This window comes from Podarcis tiliguerta, assembly GCF_965153285.1.
Source record: "Podarcis tiliguerta genome assembly, chromosome: 8".
In the NCBI taxonomy this organism is placed as follows: domain Eukaryota; kingdom Metazoa; phylum Chordata; class Lepidosauria; order Squamata; family Lacertidae; genus Podarcis; species Podarcis tiliguerta.
Genome location: NC_139541.1, coordinates 19,789,771 through 19,809,779, shown reverse-complemented (window position 1 = coordinate 19,809,779; position 20,009 = coordinate 19,789,771). Strand labels below are relative to the sequence as shown.

The window sequence follows — 20,009 nt, the reverse complement described above, 5'->3', positions numbered from 1 at the left end:
TTGAGGTCTCAGTCCAGCTGTTGGAGGGTCTGACTCGCAGTTGTTAGTGGAAATCATGTCACTGCTGCCTGGTAACTTTGTCCTGTTATGAAGCTGCTACTTTCCTTCTACCAGAACACCAAGAGGAGGCAAATCTTGGGGTGTGCTTCCAACCTGGAGCTGTATCTGTGACTGTGTTGTTGTTGTGAAACTATTGTATAAAGGGTTTAATGGTTTGTTCTTGCAGATTTGACTGTCGTAGCCATATTAAACACAGAATACACACACACACACACACACACACACGTATATATAGTTTTACTTCTAACAATGTTGAATTGTTTTTTAATGAATGATTTTTCTGTGTTTTCAGCAGTTCTCATTTTTATATGTAAACCGCCTTGAATCTCATCAGGGGGGAAATAATATAATATAATATAATATAATATAATATAATATAATATAATATAATATAATATAATATAATATAATATAATATAATAGTTTATATTCCATTCCATTATTGATTATTATAAAATAATAACAATCCCCAACCACTGGCCATTCTGGCTGCGACTGCTGGAAGTTGAAAGCCATCAACACCTGGAGTTCCAGGGGCTCGTCATCCCTCTGGTAGCCCTTCCCCACTGACGAATCTCCAGCAACCCGTATTCAGAAACATACTTCCTGTGGATACTGTGTGACTCAAGCTCCAGTCATCATTCCCCATGCTCAGTTATCATAAAAACTAAAGAACATAAGAAGAGCCCTGCTGGATCGAGCCAAAGGCCTGTCTAGTCCAACATCTGTTCTCACAGTGGCCAAGCAGAGGCCTCTGGGAAGCCCACAAGCACAACTTGAGGGCAACAGCAGCTCTCCTCACCTGGAACTGGTGTTCACTGGCATGCTGCCTCTGACAGTGGAGATAGAACACAGCCATTGTGGCTAGTAGCCATTGGTGGCCTTCTCACCCATGAATATGTCTAATCCCCTTTTAAAGCTCTCCAAGTTGGAGGCTCTCTTGTTGGAGCACGTTCCATTGTTTAACTATGTGAAAGAAGTAATTTGTTTTGTCTGTCCACAATCTTTCAACATTCAGCTTCACTTTTCTCCATCCACTTTCCCCAATCCGTGCATAATTTTATACGCCACTGTTATATCGCTCCTTATTGTGAATTCAAAGCAACAAAATGCAACCATAGGAATCAACCATACAGTCATACCTCGGGTTGAATGTGCTTCGGGATGAACACGTTCGAGTTTCGCTCCGTGGCAACCCAGAAGTAACGGAGCACGTTACTTCCAGGTTTCGCCGCTTGCTCATGCGCAGACGCTCAAAATGATGTCACACACATGCGCAGAAGCGCCAAAACGTGACCCGTGCACGCACAGACGTGCGGACACAGGTTACATTTGCTTCTAGATGCGAATGGGGCTCCCGAACGGATCCTGTTCGCATCTAGAGGTACCACTGTATTAAGCCAGAATCCACCCAGCACTCATGGGAAAATGTGGTGCGATCGCTTAGATTAACCAAATGAAACTTTTAACACATGGCGTCATAAAAGTCTATAATTTTATCAGGACAAGTTACTTGTTGTTTAACTGTTGTAGCAGTTGTTTTCTCAAAAATTATCTTCTGCACCATGAAAATATATAAAAACAATATTTTTTATTTTTAAAAAAACAGCCGGGGGGCAATGGAAGATGGGAGCGAGCTTGCTTTCCGTTGCACTGGACAGTTTCAAATTGCAAGGAAGGAGTTCCAACTAAGCATAAGGAAGAAATCTCTGGTGGGAAGAGCTGTTTGACAGTGGAATGGACTAGGTCAGAAGCTGGTAGACTCTCCTTCCTTGGAGATTTTTAAGCAGAGGTTAGATGGCCATATGTTAGGGTTTCCTTAGCTGTGGTTCCTGCATTGCAGGGGGTTGGACGATGACTCTTTGGAGTCCCTTCTAGCTGTACAATTCCATGATAAAATCTGTAGGACAGCATTTAGAAAGAGCTAAAACGAGAGAGAGAGAGAGAGAGAGAGAGAGACCTTAAATAAGCAAGTCTTTTCTACCTACCGGAAGGCCTCAAACGTTGGGGACACATCTGCACATCACCCTGCCCCAGGAGAGAATTGCCTTTATTTGAATTGGCTTTAAAAGGCAGGCAGGCAGCAACTCTGTGTACAAGACAGAAGTTGAAAGAGACGGGGAAGGAGACAGAGAGGGAACAAGAATGCTGAATTAATGACAGGGCTTACAGCTGGTTCAGTTTCCCCCTTTCTCAACTGGAGTTTCTTCAGGCAAACACGAGGCCTCTCGCTGAGGAATATTTGGCAGAAATCAAGCTATACACATGCCAGCTCCCCCCCCCTTTTTTTATTTTCAAGGAAACTTCCTTCTCTTTCTTTCCTTTAATTCTCCACCACCACGCATCCATAGGACTCTTTGCAAGTGGCAGTGTTTAAAACAGAAAGATTTGCAAGGAGCTATCAATCATGGTGCTCTCAGGATATATCTCCTGGCGAAATTTTGCTGGGGCTTTCATAAATCAACATAGCTGGAATATTTGTGGCTGTCCCTGTGAGATTTATGCAGGTGGGAGATTAGAACCAGTCTGTCGTCTGTGTGTGTGTGTGTGTGTGTGTGTTGTTGGTTGCTGAGGAAGTGGGGTGAGCATGAAGAGAAGTCTAGCGATAGAGGTGGGTGCAATGCTGGTGTGCAGAAAGGGAAAGGATTTATAATAATATCAAAGGGTATTTAGAGATTTCAGAGAAGAGTAATTAGAGGGGAAAGTGTGTGCTTGTTCGCCTCTTTAATTTGGAGTCAGAGACTCTCATTTAGATGTGTCATTTGCAAATGAGTTTGCTGAGAAAGAAGCCTTGAAAGCATTTATCAAAGCTGTTGCTTATGCTGGGTTTCCCCTCCACTAATGAGTCCCTCTTTTCAAATTACCTCTACAGGTACAATGAAATTTATACAGGGTGCATTAAAACTCACGTTGGCTGTAACTTCCATGGACAAAAAACCCCGGGGGATGGAGGTGACTTGATGCCCATACACCCATGATTCGATGGGCTGTATCCAACTAAGCTTAACTCACAGTAGACCCATTGAAATTAATGGCCCTAACTTTGCTGTGTGCATTATCCAGTATGGGCTTATCCACTCTTCCTCTTGGCCCACTTCTCCCCGCACCTTCCCCTGGGGAAACTGCTCTTTAGCTCTCAGTCAGGCAATTTGGGTTTTTGCTGGGTTGACATTTGCTCTGATTTAGAGCTAAAGAGGGGCAACAACCACTCTCCCCACTTGTGATTCCCAAAAGCTGATATTCAGAGTCATACCACCTCCAACTATGGAGATAGAACACAGTCGCCGTGGGTAGCAGCCACTGGCAGCCCTATCCTCCATGAAATGAATTTCCATGACTGGTGCATGCAGAAAAACTGGATCTGAATGAGCCGTTTGTAAAAAATAAAGCCCCCTAGAAGGGGCAATGCTGCTGCAGAGCACCTCATATATATGGGAAATGTTTATTCACAGAACCCTAATTAATAGTAGCCCTAAAGCGAGCAAGGGAGGCATTTGCTTTTTCAGTATAGCCATCCCTGTAATACGACTGCAACTCGCTTCTCCTTGCACAGTTAACAGCCGAGGCAGACCTGTGAGCCTCTGTGCTGCTAAGCTTTTACAGCCCAAGGCAAAAGCCACGGCTAAGCCACATGGAGGTCACTGCAGCAGCTGCCCTCCTGCCTCCTTATTAATGAGATCAACGCTGCTCCTGAGCTCAACCAGGGGTTGGTAGGTATCTGGGGAGCCTGTAAATTTCTGGCAGCCAGTAAAATGCAGTTTGGTATGCTTACAACTTTAGATGACGGAGAAAGGGGAGGAGAAAGGGGAACCTCTTAACTCGCCCGGCAAAGCCATCCAAGCCACAGGTTGCGGCTCAGTTCCTCTTTCGTTTGCAAGTTCAGGGAGGAACTGAAATTATAAATTATTTGGGGAGGGGGTGTTTCTCCCAAGGTTCAGGTCAGACCTTCGCATCCCCACATTTGTTAAGGAAATGCAACTGCAGGGGCTGGTGGTGGGGCATCTGTAAGAACATAGAAAGCTGCCTCACACCTAGTCAGACTTGCTTGTCCATCTAGGTCAGTATTGTCTGCACTGACTGGCAGTGACTCTCCAGGGATTTAGATGGGGATGTCTCCTACCTGGAGATGCTGGGGATTTAACTTGGGACCTTTTGCATGGAAAGCAAGTGCTCTGAGCTATGGTGTCTCCCCGTAAAGGTAAAGGGACCCCTGACCATTAGGTCCAGTTGCGGACAATTCTGGGGTTGCGGCGCTCATCTCGCCAAGGGAGCCGGCGTACAGCTTCCGGGTCATGTGGCCAGTATGACTAAGCCACTTCTGGCGAACCAGAGCAGTGCACAGAAACGCCGTTTACCTTCCCGCTGGAGCGGTACCTATTTATCTACTTGCACTTTGACGTGCTTTCGAACTGCTAGGTGGGCAGGAGCTGGGACCAAGCAATGGGAGCTCACCCCTTTGCAGGGATTCGAACCGCCGACCTTCTGATCGGCAAGCCCTAGGCTCTGTGGTTTAACCCACAGCACCACCCGCATCCCATGTCTCCCCATAAGGAAGCGTAAAGGTGCTTAACCTTTTTCATGCGAGTACTTTCCTGGTTTTTGGCTGCCTCTTGAGATATTGTCACCAAACTTGGCATGAGGCTTCTCAATGCACGGGCAGTGGCCCTTGTTACCATTTAAACACTGGGCACCATCTTGAATCGTAAGTGGTAGGCCAAAGTGTGACTTGGCCTGCTTTTTGGTGTGACAGAGCCAAACTTGCAAATTAGACTACCCATTTAAAAATCACAGTATTTCTAAAAATTCCTGGGCCTTCCCTCCCCATAAGCTTTAATTCATTGCTATGTAAAAGCAAGGCCAGTTTGGGTTGAGGCACCAAGATGTGGTCCTTTTTCACATTAGAATCTGATCTGAATGGAGAAGGGGAACCTTTCAAGCCATCAAAGGAGAACATGAATCACAAGCTATACCCCTAATGATAAGGGATAGTTTGACAGTCCCTACAGAGAGCCTGAAACAGAGGGCGGAAATAAAGAAAGGAGAAAAAACCGTACTTGATCTACACCAGCAAATATTGAATCCTTTGTTGTAATGATTCAGAGTAGGTTGTCACCTGTTATCAGAGCTGCTTCGTGAAAAATATATCCACTGTAGTCCAAAGAGGCTAATGCAAAGTGGCAATGACACTCTTGGTTAGGTCAAGCTTTCATACACAATTACATTTTCGATTCCTCTTTGCCAGGTCCATAAAGTTGGTTTGGAGGGAGGCATTATTTGCTGAAAAGGAGAGTGGACACCCCACCCATACTTCATTTTGCCTTTCAGTTCTTTTCTGTTCGGCAGCTATGACTCTGGAGCTCATAGATATTAGGGTTAGTTTAAGAAATGGTATTGGAGACCCTTGCACTTGAATCACACCTGTGGCAAGAGCAGGTGTAGACATGGGGTCTTAGCAACAGAGCAGAGGGATGTGCCTTACACCACGTCAGACCATAAGTCTAGACAGCTCAATAGTATCTACTGAGTGGCAGCAGCTCCCCAAGATCTCAGACAAGAGAGTTTCCCAAATCTATCTGGAGATGCTCTGATACTGAAACATGGATCTTCTCAATAGGAATACAGGAAGCTGCCTTGTACCAAATCTCAGTCCATTTAGCTCAGTGCTGTCTACAATGACTGGCAGTGGCTTTCCAAGACTGGAATCTTTCCAAGTTTTGTATGGAGTTGCCAACTGAACCTTCAGAATGCAAGACAGATGCTTTCCACTGAGCTGACGGAGCAAAATTAAGCTTTTCTTGCATTCCGATATCTTCACATACATTATCTCTGTAATCCTGACAACAAACTTATAGGGGATGCCATCTTTATCACCACCCCCATAATTGGTGTGTGTCAAGGGCTGGTGGCTTACCAGTGGCCAAGACATGGTTTGAACAGAGCTCTTTCTGGCTTACAGTTTATTATCAGAGCTATCTCACAGTACTAGTCTCAGTTACTACTATTACAGTGTTTGTTGGATTATAGTAATATACTATAGTTTACCATAGTATAGCACAGCATAGATTAGCATAGTTAATGGCCCAGAATGGTTGGTAGTTCCATGGAAGCTAATGATTAGGAGATGGTCTCTTGATCACTGGGGATCTCTCAGGGTTTCAGAATGAGATGCCCAGCAGAGCTTTAAGATGGTAATACATGGAGGGGGCAGAGAGACAGGACAAGGAGCAGTTGGCATCTGAGACATTAACAAGACAAGAAACATAAAAAACAAATTGCTCTGAAAACACACAAGAAAAATTAAACACACACACATACAAATAACCACAAAAGCAATCATCTTCTTTCTGAAAATGAATTCTATTCTGTACATCTCTACCCCGAAGCAAGCCCTATTAAGTTCTCACAAGTAAATGTGGATAGTATTGCAGCTGAGTTAGAAATCGTTGTCAGATCCAGTAGAGTTCTTTTTTAAAAAATTGATCAATCCTATTTTAACTGACGAATCAACCATATTTAAAAGTTTCCAGATTGCCCCAGATCACTTTTTGCTCTTTTAACAAAAACATTGAACTTAAAAAATTTAGCCAACAATTTGGCTGCCTCTCACTGCGGAAAAAAAATACTGAAGAAATGACTCAGAGATTTCTTCTTCCATTCCTGATTACAGTAACATACCAGATATCCTTTGAAAAAGGAAGAGCAAGCAAGCACTGCCCTCAGATTTCATCCTCAGTGATTAAAAATTGCCGCCACTAATTAAAATTGGCCCCAACCGTCAAGGAAAGCTTTAGTTGATTAATCTACCGGTTAAAACTTGCAGCTCTCTAAATCGCACAATTAAAAAGAAAAGAAAAAAGAAATTCTTTTTTATATATAAAAAAGCAAGCGGTACAGCCAAGCAGGCATCTTTATTACCATTTGCAATGCTTTTATTTCACCTTATTTTATTAGGAACTTCTGCCATTGCAATGGCTTCTCTCCCCTCATGGGCTTGCACCGAAGCTCAAGCAATTAACCAGCCTGATCACTCTCCATAAACCTGAAATAAACCGTGAAAGGGGGGAAGCAGCAAAACGTATTAACTCCTGACCCTTAACAAGAAGACTTGTCAATTGTATAGCAACATGGGGCTTGTCGCGGCCAGTCAGGGAGCACGGATAGGCTGCCTGATTAATTGGCTGGTCTCAGACGGGTGGATGTGTCCCCTGGCAATTAGCAGGTAGGCTGGATAAACTCTCCTGGAGTTTATCCTGTGACAAGTATTTTTTAAAAGAAAGAACCCCCCCCCCCCCGAAAAATAAAAATAAAGCATGAGGATCCGAACCCTCTGAAAACAGCCTCAGTTTTAACTTTTGTAGTTCTGTCCTCAATCATTGCAGCAAATTTGTATCTGTACAAAACTTACTCAGAGAGTCTGAGCCAATCTGCACATTAAGAAAAAGCATATGGTACTGCCCTCTTGGGAGTGTACCACTTTTGAATGCTGATGGGGGGAGCTCACATTTAAACACTGCCCCGCTTAAAGAAAACCTTCCTGGTACAATGGGGGGGGGGGACGCGGGTGGCGCTGTGGGTTAAACCACAGAGCCTAGGACATGCCGATCAGAAGGTTGGCAGTTCGAATCTCTGCAACGGGGTGAGCTCCCATTGCTCAGTCCCTGCTCCTGCCAACCTAGCAGTTCGAAAGCACGTCAAAGTGCAAGTAGATAAATAGCGGTATACAATGCTATACCGCTCCAGCAGGAAGGTAAATGGCATTTCCGTGCGCTGCTCTGGTTCACCAGAAGCGGCTTAGTCATGCTGGCCACATGACCTGGAAGCTGTACGCCGGATCTCTCGGCCGATAAAGCGAGATGAGCGGCGCAACCCCAGAGTCGTCCGCGACTGGACCTAATGGTCAGGGGTCCCTTTACGTTTACCTTACCATGGGGGGGGAGTTCAGTCTGGCAGAGAGAAAACTAGACTCCAGCCCTTTTGCCCAATGGACGAACAGGGTGTTGTCAAAGGAAGGATTTGTTCAATTATACAATGCACCACATTTGTTTTTCAAAATGCTACAGTCCCAAGAAGACTGCACCACATCCCCCCTCCTCCGAATATGTAGGTCTGCTTTGAGATGCACTCCCTGAGCTTATCATGTTTTCACATGCCCAGGGGCTGTGGACATGCATTTTCAAGAGTTCTGAAACACCTCTGAATTCCTTGTCTGGGCAAATGGCCTTGGCTAAGGTAGCAAACCTGTGATTGTTTAAACAAATCCTTACTAGGTGTTATAGAGCACCACCAATCCAAAGCGTATGCCATGAAACTCTTGCCAGTGTAGAAATAATGCAACTGCAATCAGTTTGCCATTCTCATGGGAACTGATAATAAATAGTTCAGTGGTAGAGTATCTGCTTTTCCCAGTTCCATTCCCTGACATCTCCAGGAAGGGCTGAACTAGACCACTGTCTTAAGACCCTGGAGAATCACTACAAGTCATTATAAACAGTATTGAACCACATGGATTAATCTTGTGTGTAAAGCATCTTCTTGTGTTCTGGCAAAAAAATAAAAATAGGCACATGAGCAGTTAATTCCATCCCTACTGCAAAGCACACCTGGACTTCAAAACAGATGATTGGATGCTTTTGTGTGCCCACCTTGCCCTTTCGGCAGGAAGCAAAGAATGAAAGAATATTAGCAGAATGCTTTGTTTTACGTACGCAAGACAATAACCCTTAATCGCCTTGCCATGGTGTGGGTTTGGGTTTTTGAATTTTGCGAACAGTACGGCACTTCTTCTTTTCTTAGATATTAAAAAAACCCCACACCACCCCCAGTTATTACTTTCTGTTTGAAATGATATTTTGATTCTTACAAAATAGGCATTCCAAAATAACCTGCTGTCTTGAAGGAGGGGTGGAGAAATCACAAATGCCCCAGTGACATAATACCTTTATTAGTCACAGTTTCCTGAGCAAGCTTTGGAGTTCTCCAGAAGACTTCCTCAGGCAAAATTTGAACAAAGCAAAAGAGTGTAAGAGTGTAAGTGTGTGTGTGTGTGTGTGTGAGAGAGAGAGAGAGAGAGAGAGAGCTCATGCTAGTTGAAAGGGAATGGTGTTTGCAATTCTTGAGGTAGAGTGTAGGAGGAGTCCTACAGACAGTGAATTAAATTAGGTCGCTTCTAGATCCGGAGATGGCGGGGGAATTGGATTCAGTTCACAGTTAAAGGCAAATCTACCTGAATCACACTTTCTGGAACAATATGTGAACAGCAAAACAGCCATATTTCAAAATGCCAATTTCACTGAATTTTGCAATGCAGTTCTCTAGCTGAGTCATGTATACACAAACGCATATACTAGGGTCAAGTGTGCATTTAAAAAATGGGTATATTAATGAAAATGATGCATTATATTAGGGAACATTGCTCTGCAAAAAAGGGTATAAGCAAAATTGCATAAAAACGGGGCACTAAAAAGCTGGTGAATGTTTTACGTAGGGCTGCCATACACCCGGAATTTCCCCGGACACAGCTGGGATTCATCTGCCAAAAATAGCGTCCAGGTGGAATTTTCAAAAAGCAGCCAAAATGTCTGGGGAAATACGGGTGTATGGCAACCCATGTTAAAAGTGTAGTTCGGATTCTCTTGTGCCCGGATTTTCACTTTATGAAATATGGCAACCCTATGTGTAAGTGGACTTTTAAATAATAATAAAAATTGCAAGCTGATGTAGAAATGTGAGTTTAAGATTGGGGGAAAATGGGAAACAGAGAGAAACTGAAATTGACTTATTTGCCCATTCCTAGCTGTATGTGACAGCGGCTACTGCATTTGTGTCCCATTTTGCAGAGGACCATCCTCTATTTGCAGTCATCCTCACTTTGAAAGGCTGATCTGGGTGGAATGTAAAGGTGACTGGGGAGGAGCCAATGTTAATGGTCCCCCGTGATTTGGATGCACGACTCATATCCACCAGGAGTCGTGTGTTCAGTATTTTATGAAACTCCCTTCCAGTTAAGGACAGACAAGCTCCCTGCCTGTTGAACTTCCACCACCTACTAAAGACTTTTCCCCCTAATTCCAGCAGGGTTCAAAATTTAATTTTACGTGTATAGTTATAACTCATTTTTAATTTAATTGCATCGAGTCTCCTGCACACTGTTAAGGCTGCATTTAAACAGCACTTCATTCCATTTCCACCATGTTTCCCGAACTGTTAATTTCCACATTATATTTGAGCTTTCACTGGATGTGAAAAGCCACTTCTGGAAGTATAGCGGAATATAGAGCCAGAAGTTAGCACTCGTTTCCATATAATCTGCAAATTGATTTTTTTCTCCCTGGAAGCCCAATGACACAGAAATGATTGCTAAACTTGCTCTATAGAAGAGGCTTTTTACATCATGTGGAAGCTCAAATACAACGAGTTAGGAAAAAGTCATAAAAACAGAATAATACGGCCATGTGAATGCAGCATTAGACTAATTGCAACCAAGCGGTCTACAAATTCTCAAAATAAATGAATGAAATCATACTTTCCTGCTGGATCTTGTACTGGTATTTTGTTCAGGTCAAGGAGGAGAGAGCAAGCCTTCGGGCATCCAGGATGCAGCTTTGAAAACGTGTTAGTCAGGAGCCCCTGGATTCCAGCAAGGCATTAGCACCAGGGCTTCTGCCTGTGAAGAAAGACAAGCCAAGGGCCCAGAGCAACTTCTTCAATTGCAGGAAGCTGATTGTGTGAGATACACCACCCTCCTCCGATCTGGATCATGTCAGTTGATTCTTGTTTGGAGCAGTGAAGCTGTTCGAGAGAGATGTGGAGAGTCCCCAAGGGAATACTTTTGAAAAGAACTGGGGAAATGGTTTCCCCAGCCACCAGACTGAGCCTCTTTTTTTGGACATATCTGTGAATAGAGACTGTCACAACATCTGGCAGATCCACACGATGCATTTAAAGCAGATTCAACACACTTTTAAAGCACATGACTCCCCCCCCCCCACCAAAGAAATTTAGGAGCTGTCGTTTGTTCAGGGTGCTGAGAATTGTAGCTCTGTGAGGGCTAAACTGCAGTTCCTCTGATTCTTTGATGGCAGTACAGTGGTACCTCGGGTTAAGTACTTAATTCGTTCTGGAGGTCCGTTCTTAACCTGAAACTGTTCTTAATCTGAAGCACCACTTTAGCTAATGGGGCCTGCTGCTGCCGTGCCGCTGGAGCACAATTTCTGTTCTCATCCTGAAGCAAAGTTCTTAACCTGAAGCACTGTTTCTGGGTTAGCGGAGTCTGTAACCTGAAGCGTATGGAACCAAAGGTACCACTGTAATGTGTTTTAAAAGTGTGTTGAATCTGCTTTAAATGCATAGTGTGGAAGTCTGCCAGTGAATTTAGGGAGATAACGTCCAGCATCCTCATGGAACTACACATCCAAGCATTGGGAATATAGGGAGCTGTCTTATAGCAAGTCAGACTATTGGTCCATCTGGCTCTGTATTGTCTACACTGGCTGGCAGCAACTCTCCAGTGTTTTGGATCATTCCCTGCCCTACTTGGAGATGCCAGGGATTGAACTGGTTCAAGAGCCTGGTACTTTTGCAGGGTAATCCTGAAAATCAGGTTATCCTGAATATATAAAATTTATGGCCTAGATATTAAAACTAGTGTTTATCTGCTTATGCAATCAAGTAGAAATTATATGTTCTTTTATGTGTAATTTTTTTTAAAAAAAAAGTTATTTTAAAGGCACTAGTTCACCAAAAAATGCCTTCAGAGCAGTGTATAAAACATAAATGAGATACAATCTCCATATGCCAGCCTGAGGCTCTCTAAATGTTTTGAGCTACAACTCCCATGTGCTGGCTAGGGCTGATGAGGGCTGTAGTCCAAAATATATGGAGGGCACCAGGTTGGAAAAGCCTGCAGTATGGAAATAAAAATGTGGCAGAGGGAAGGGAACCCAGAACATCTATCTATCCAAGGCAGAACCTCTATCTATCCAAGAACAACAGCAATAAATTTTTCAGGGAAGTATACTGAATATTCACATATATATTCAGCTGTCTTTGAAGGCAGGTCTATCAAACTGGGGGGAAAGTTTCCTTTACGCTGTATCCAGGGTCACACACACACACACCCGTCCTCACTTGTTGCCAAATGCCACTTCAAAGAAGATAATCCACAACATGATATTCAATCATTTCAAAACAAAAAAAGATCTCAATCTCTCTCACACACACATACACATACTTTAAAGAAACTCTTAAGACTCTCAAATTCTCCTCAAAGCCAACGACTGCAGGCACACCATACATTTAAAGTGTGTGCATGCATCCTGGGAATTGCAGTTTACCACCTCACGTGGTTACATTTCCCTGCATCCTTAGCAAACTACAGTTCCCAGAGTTCTTCAGCAGGGAAGATGTGCTTTAAATGAGCTTTATGCGTATGGTGTGTGTGCAAGACAAAACCAGCTTTTCTCCTTAGATGTTTGTGCTGGTGCTGTTCTGAAAGACCCACCCTCCTTTCCCCTGCTCCCCCCTCAAAAAGACACTTTTATCTCTGAAGCCCCATGTCCCTTTTCTCCACGGACAAATTGCTGCTTGTTGCCGCTCAGATAACCAGCATCCATTCCCTGACGCCCTTCTCCTGCGAGTCGTCCAAGTCTCTGATAATTGGCATGGAAGTCGGGGCAGGCGGCGTGGCCTCCGGACTTCAGCTCCCTTGACCTCAGTCAAGTGGCTGTTATTTAGTTCAGCAGCAGCAAACCTGTTTGGAAAGCGTGGCACTACAGAAAACCCAAGAGCGTACGAGAGAGCACTCATGGTCGTTGAGAGTTTGTCTGCTGAGTTAAGAGAGCTTTGTGGCAAGCACCACTCAGGAAAAGCCGGTTGAGTATGATGTGTATATAGCTTTAAGAGGCCCAGCAAGTGTTACTTACTTACTTATTTATTCAGGTGATTTATATCCCACTTCAAGCTTCAAATAAGTCTCTAAGCTAGGAACCGGGAACCTTTGGGAAATGAAACCCCAACCCACCCAAGATGTTGCTGAGCTACATCTCCCATCAACCCCACCAAGCATGGCTAAGGATGATGGGAGTTGTAGTCCAACAACATCCTGGAGGGTCAAAGGTTCTCAATACCTGCACGAAGTGGTTTACAACACCCTAAACACACACACACACAGAGAGAGAGAGAGAGAGAGAGAGAGCTATAATAAAAATTCCACATTTCAGAATGGCCTAGAACAAACAGCAGACAAACCTTCTGACTGAGCTGGCCCCAGGTGCAACCACTTCCCCTAATTCTCTCCCCACTGCCTCAAGCAAACTGCAAAATGCAGCAGAAAAGAATGTTCTGGTTGACCCAGGTGAAATCACTCACCTCAAATTTCCTTTTGCTTGCAGGCTTGGACCAAGGCCTCTCCCTCTCTCTTTTGGCCTCGGGACTGGTGGTATGGTGTCATGCCGCTCCTCAGAAGCAAGTGTCTCCTCAGGGGATTCTGTTGCGCTCTGTGACCTGGCTCTCCTCTGACTTGCCTGAAGAGCAGAATGCCGGGATGGACTGTGAAGATGAATAGGTAAGCTTAACCCACCTTGCTGAAGGGACACTTGTAGGAAGGGGATAGGACTGGGTCCATATTCCCCAACATTTCACAGGTGAAAATAGGGGCACTTGAGGAGTTGTTCTAACACTCCTATGCTCACATTGGTGGTCTATGCCCAGAGCCCATGCACACTCCAAGGTTATACAGTGGTACCTCCGGTTGTGGACTGGAGCTCCGGTCAGATCCCAAGGTTTCCACAACCAGAGGGACTGCTTCTGCGCATGCGCACATGGCGAAAATATTTCCGGGTTTGCCGCGTATGTATCCCGAACGATACATAACCGGAGGTGAACATAAATAGAGGTACCACTGTACAGTGGTACCTCGGGTTAAGTACTTAACTTGTTCCAGAGGTCTGTTCTTAACTTGAAACTGTTCTTAACCTGAAGCACCACTTTAGCTAATGTTGCTGGAGCCATGCTGCTGGAGCACAATTTCTGTTCTTATCCTGAAGCAAAGTTCTTAACCTGAAGCACTATTTCTGGGTTAGCGGAGTCTGTGACCTGAAGCATATGGAACCTGAAGCGTATGTAACCTGAGGTACCACTGTATGTTGTTGAAGGACCTCCATTAGCTGTTGGCATTCATTTACCCTGGCTTTCACCATTACCACTCTATTTATTTATCCTTTGTGTCCACATGTTTTTATTTTAGATGAATTCCTTTCTCCTTCCCCTTTATAGGGGAAGATTTCAGACTTACATAAGGGGAGCTCTGCTGGATTAGGCCAATGGCCCAGGCACTGCAGCATCCTGTTCTCATGGTCCACCAGAAGCCTCTGAGAAGCCCTGCAAGCAGGACACGGGTGCAGCTGCACTCTCCCTGCTTGTGATGCTCAGCAGCTGGGCATACAGAGGCATACTGCCTCTGACAGTGGAGGGAGAACGTAGCCATTGTGGTTAATAGCCACTTTACCTCCATGCATTTGTCTAATCCCCTTTTGCAGCCATCCCAGGTGGTAGCCCTCACTGGCTCTATATGTCCTGAACCTTCCAGCAACTTGCCTCTTTGGGTGCCCCTGGGGCCTGGTATTCTGAGCAGGGAAAAGCTTATCCCTATCCACTTTCTCCACACTGTGCATAAATTTATAAGCCTCTGCTGTGTCCCATCCAGACTTGCCTTTTTTCCAAAACCAGTAAACTCCAAATGTTGTAACCTTTCCCCGTTTGGGTGTTGCTCCAGCCCCCTGTTTGTTCTCCTTGCCCTTTTCTGAACCTTTTCCAGCTGCAGTTTCTTTGCTGATGTGCCCTGAGCAGAACTGTACAGTGAGCCTGCAACTTGCACACTTTTAAATTGTGTGCATTCCGCTTTATGTGCTGGGGGAGCGGGGGATTAAAAAGGGGGCTTTATGGGGCAGGTTTCCAGGGGGAAAGACTTTAGCAATCCCACCTGCCATTTTGGCTTTAGGCAAGATCCGCGGAACATAACACCCGTGTAAGTTGCAGGCACAAAATATTCTGAACAATTCTTAGCACCCTTAATAAGCTTGCAGTTCATAGGTTTCCTGGGGGAAGTTGTGTACTTTAGCTGCGCATTAGATGTACTTTAAATGTCCAGTGTAGATCCGCCCACAGTGACCAGAATTGGAATGTTCTTAGGCCCCATGTTAGACAGGTACCTGGGATAATATTGCAGCCCTAGGAGCAGCAAAACGTGTGTTGTTTGAGGGAGGGAGAGCTTACCTTCTCCCCAAAATTTATTTGCCTAATGCCAGACAAGACCAAGTTAGCTAAGGAACAGAGGAAAAAATATTACCAAACTGGCAACTCACAAACCAGCTTTCCTAGCCCCACATCAGTTTTCCTTTCTTGCACCTCTACCATTTATACAAGATATATTTATGTTTCGCTTTGGCTTTGGGTCTTTAGAGAGCCTGGAGTTGACCCTTGTGCTCACTGCAGACATCACTGTGTCATGCTGCCAATTAACACCGAAGGAATCCTTTTAGCACAAACAGGAGGTCACCTCTTCCCTTTTCTGGCAGCCCCTCCTGATTGACGTGTGTCTAGCAAGGCCTCCTATAACAAGTCTTCCAACCTGCCTTCCCACCAAGGTGACAGACGTATTGACCTCCCTGATTTAAGACAGAGATGCTGGGGGAAGCGAAAGAGTTTATAGTGGGCTTTCTCTCTTCTAACAACTAGTTGAAGGAGATGAAGGCTGCTGGATCAGGCTGAGCTTTGCTGCTAACTCAGGCCAAAGGCCTATCTGGTCCAGCATCCTGCTCTCACAGTGGCCAACCAAATGACCATGGGAAACCTGCAAGCAAGACGTCAGCACAACAGCACTTTCTCCACCTGCAATTCCCAACAACTAGTATACAAAGGCATACAGCGGTACCTCGAGTTACAGACGCTTCAGGTTACAGACTCCACTAACCCAGAAATATTACCTCGGGTTAAGAACTTTACCTCAGGATGAGAAAAGAAATCACGCGGCGGCAGCAGCGGGAGGCCCCATTAGCTAAAGCGGTGCTTCAGGTTAAGAACAGTTTCAGGTTAAGAACGGACCTCCGGAACGAATTAAGTTCTTAACCCGAGGTACCACTGTACCGCCTCCCAACAGTGGAAGTGGAACGTGGCCAGAGTAGCTTTATCTTCCATCATCTAAATCTTCTTTTAAAGCCATCCCTGTTGTTGGCCAGCACTACATCATGTAGGAGCAAATTCTATAGTTTATGCGCTGTGTGAAGAACTTTCATTTGCCTGTCTGACATTCAGCTTCGCTGAGGGCACCAAGTTCAAGTCTTACGAGATGGGGTGGAAAAACATTTCTCTCTCTGCTTTCTCCACATCACGCATAATTTCATACACCTCCATCATCCCTCCCCCTTACTTGCCTCCCCCCCACCCAATCTAAAAAGCCCCAAATATTGTAACTTCTTTTCATAGGGCGCGGGGGCCTGGCGTGCTCCATCCCCCCCCTAACTATGACCCCACCCATACTATTGGAAGTTATCTTATGGGCTGGGACAATGCCACAGAAAAACTGGGAGTCCAGATAAGGAGTCCACCAGGGGCCCTTGACACTACATAGAAATTTGTTATCCTTTTGGTAATGATAGAGAAGAAAACAGCGAAGCAAGTGGGTCTATTTTTGGAAGACACTGCTTGTCTCCTTGGCAAGGTTTCTTTGTTTGGCTCGTTAATAATATCTCAAGGTTGCCTTTTTGAAACAGAAACGTTCATGAGGTATTTTGCAAAATAAAAACATAAACCAACCCCTAAATATGTTATCAGTTCAATGAAAACACTATAAAATTAGAGCTGAGGATTAGAGGCAGTGGTTTGCATAAGGCAGTCGCCATCAATCTGGTGCTCTCCAGGTTGCACTACAGCTCCCATCAGCCCCAGGCAGCACAGAGCAGCACCTTCTCTCCCAAGTCTGCATTAGCTTGTCCTTGGCCCATTACAACATCTGCACAATTCCCAAATTGGGAGCCAAGCCAAATGACTACAGCAGCACCAGTGGCGTTGAGGGGCCCAAGTGGTGTTGGGAAGGGCTGTCTGCACTGGAGGAGGTGGCCACTGAGGGCCATCTTCCTGGGGTCTGTCTGCATTGTCTAGGATGTTGGGCAAGGGTCTTTTCCAGCACTACCTGAAGCTGTTGGAGGCCGAACCTTGGCCTTACTGCCTACAGAGTGTGTGCTATATCCCTGAGCAGTGTCTGTTCACAAAGCTAGGTTGTGGGGACAGTCTGTTTGGTGATGAAATGCAGCACTTTGTACATGCTCAGGGAGCAGCCTTCTGCGTTACCCAAATAATACTTCTGTACTAAAGGGGTGTGTTTAAATTAGGATGGCTGGCGCTATCCGTGTGAGAGATAGGCCTTTTTTTTTGCATTCCCGCAACTCACCTGAATTTTCATCCACTTCTGAGACATGGGCAAAGCTGAAAGCCTTGCAGGGACTGTGTAAAGTGGGGAGGGACACAAAATTCACCGCCGCCTGCTGTTCATTTCTACAGAGGCACACCTAAGTGGTGACTCATAACGACAAAGTTGGAAGAAATGTGGATTTCAGTGGGAAGAGCATCTCTGGTAAGCTGCCATTGAAGCATGCAGTGCCTGTGCCCACTTGGCGGGGGTCACTGTATCCCAAGCCGTTGCTTTGTTTTGAAGATCCGGAGAGCGGGACTCTCTCTCCCTTCCTCCTAGCAACACGCATGACAAATTGCAAGTCTCCTTTGCACAGAGGAGAAAAGCTCTTTCCGACTGATTCACCTCTCCCGCTGTGCAGAGTCCAAGGCAAAGGATTCTGTTGGTTTTATTAAAAATGGCGGGGGAGGAAGAGTCAATTTGGCATCTGGGATCTGTGCTATCAAACCTTGTGCTGAGCTTGTTAAGCATGGGGGGGGGGGGAGAAGACGGAGAAGGGATAGGAGAGCCATATTTTCAAATAACTGAAGGGCTGCCACATGGAAGATGGAGCAAGCTTGTTTTCTGCTCCTCCAGAGGGTAGGACCCAAGCCAAGGAATTCATATTGCAAGGAAGGGGATTCTGAATAAACATAAGGAAGAACTTTTCGAGGGGAGGAACTGTTTGACAGTGGAACAGAATATCTTGGAATGTGGTGGACTCTCCTCCATTGGAGGTTTTTGAACAGCATTGGATGGCTGTCAGGGATTCTTTAGCCGTAATTCCTGCGTCAGACAGTGTCTACTAGATGCCCCTTGGGGTCCCTTCCAACTATACAATTCTATGCTCTTGGCGCCCCAGTCTAGATATCCTTTATGTTATGCCTTCATGATGATTTGTGCTGATGGTGGTAATGGGTTGGTTGTACAGAACCCCCTCTTTCAAAGCTTTGTGCACCTGCAAAAGGTTTGGGGTGGACGTACTTCTTTAATTCCAGTCTGATGAAATCTTGTAACTGATTACGCCACAAATGTTCTGGTGGTGATTGTCCCATTTTTGCTGCGCTATAGGCAATCACTTAAAACGCCTATTTTACAGGTGTGGAAGACTGAGGTCAAGAGATAAACAAACAGCAGAAGCTAATTTATTTTACTTGCCATTGTTATACCTTTGGGAGTAGGAAACTCTCAACATTCTGTTGCAAATCACCTACCACGGACCTACCAGGAATTTAAGCGGGAGGTGTTTGGAAGAATACTGGGTGACTGGGCCCTTTCATCTCAAGGGCTCAGGGGAGTCTTTTGCATAGTACCCAGCCTGCTGCAGTGAAACTGCTGGGATGATTTAAGTGCCGTTGCTTTTATTGGCCAGTTTACAATTTGATAAATTCCTGGATCATCGGCAGAGCTGGGGGAGCCGGTAGTTTAGTTTTCTTGGCAGGGTTCTGCCTCCCATGTGTTTTGGTTCGCACCTATGCAAGATTTACCATTATTTCTCTCTAAATCTTAGCATGTTTGCTGGAGGAGCCAGTGTGTCATAAAGGTGTCTGCTAAACAGATGATAGGTTCTCTGGAACTGCTAGGGAAGCCGTCTTTTATCCCGAGAAAATAGCTGAGATAAACAGGACTATCTGTAGGCAGCTTCAGCAAGTGCAGAAGTGGAGTCTAGGGTTGGAAGGCACAACCCCCCACTTCCCCACCACCACCCCAAACAACTGGCCGATCAAATATTGTAAATGAACCACAGTGTGGTGCAGCAGTTGGAGTGTTTGACTAGGACCTGGGAGATGGGGGTTCAAATTGCACCCTCGACAATGAAGCTTCCCAGGTGACTTTGGGTAGGTCGCTATCTCTTACACCAGTGATGGCTAAACTTGGCCCTCCAGCTGTTTTGGGACTACAACTCTCGTCATCCCTAGCTAACAGGACCAGTGGTCAGGGATGATGGGAATTGTAGTCCCCAAACAGCTGGAGGGTCGAGTCTGGCCATCACTGTCTTACACTAACCTGCCTCACAGGCTTGTTGAAATGATAGAATTGGGGGGATAGAATTTGCTCCAATTGGACGCTAAAGAGCAGGCCCTCCCCCGAGGGGTAGCAATGGGACAAAAGGAAATGTGGACAATCCCATAGTATTTGTATCCCATGTTAACCAAGTAGACCCATTGAAATTCATGGCTGTTGGTGCCACTGGGTCTTCTCTCAGTAGAACTCATTGGGCCGCAACCAACAATACTTGAACCATGTGAATATGTAAGATACTTACCATGTTGGAAGCACAGAGGCTGCATTACAGCATATTTAGGTGCCTCTGTTAAACATTTATGAAATTCCTTTCTTGCAGAGAATTTAGCCTCCAAACATAAATGTGATCATCATCAGCACAGTGGCAGTGACTTCTGGGGAGGTGGGCAGTGGTGGGCAGAGTTCAGTGCTTTCAATCCTTTGTCCTGCGGCAACCCATCTACCATCTACCCCATAGCACTATGTTGAGGACATTGTAAAT

The 20,009-nt window shown here is 45.2% G+C and overlaps 1 protein-coding gene across 2 annotated transcripts in view; it reads left to right on the top strand.

The window, feature by feature from the left end:
• The window catches only part of LOC310683927 (uncharacterized protein), a 133,414-nt gene extending 119,793 nt beyond the window's left edge, over positions 1-13,621 (top strand). For both annotated transcript variants that reach the window (XM_083454405.1, XM_083454406.1), the window contains one exon: positions 13,449-13,621. The gene's annotated coding sequence lies outside the window, so the exon portion shown is untranslated. The remainder of the gene's footprint in view (positions 1-13,448) is intronic.
• Positions 13,622-20,009: the final 6,388 nt, after the last annotated feature.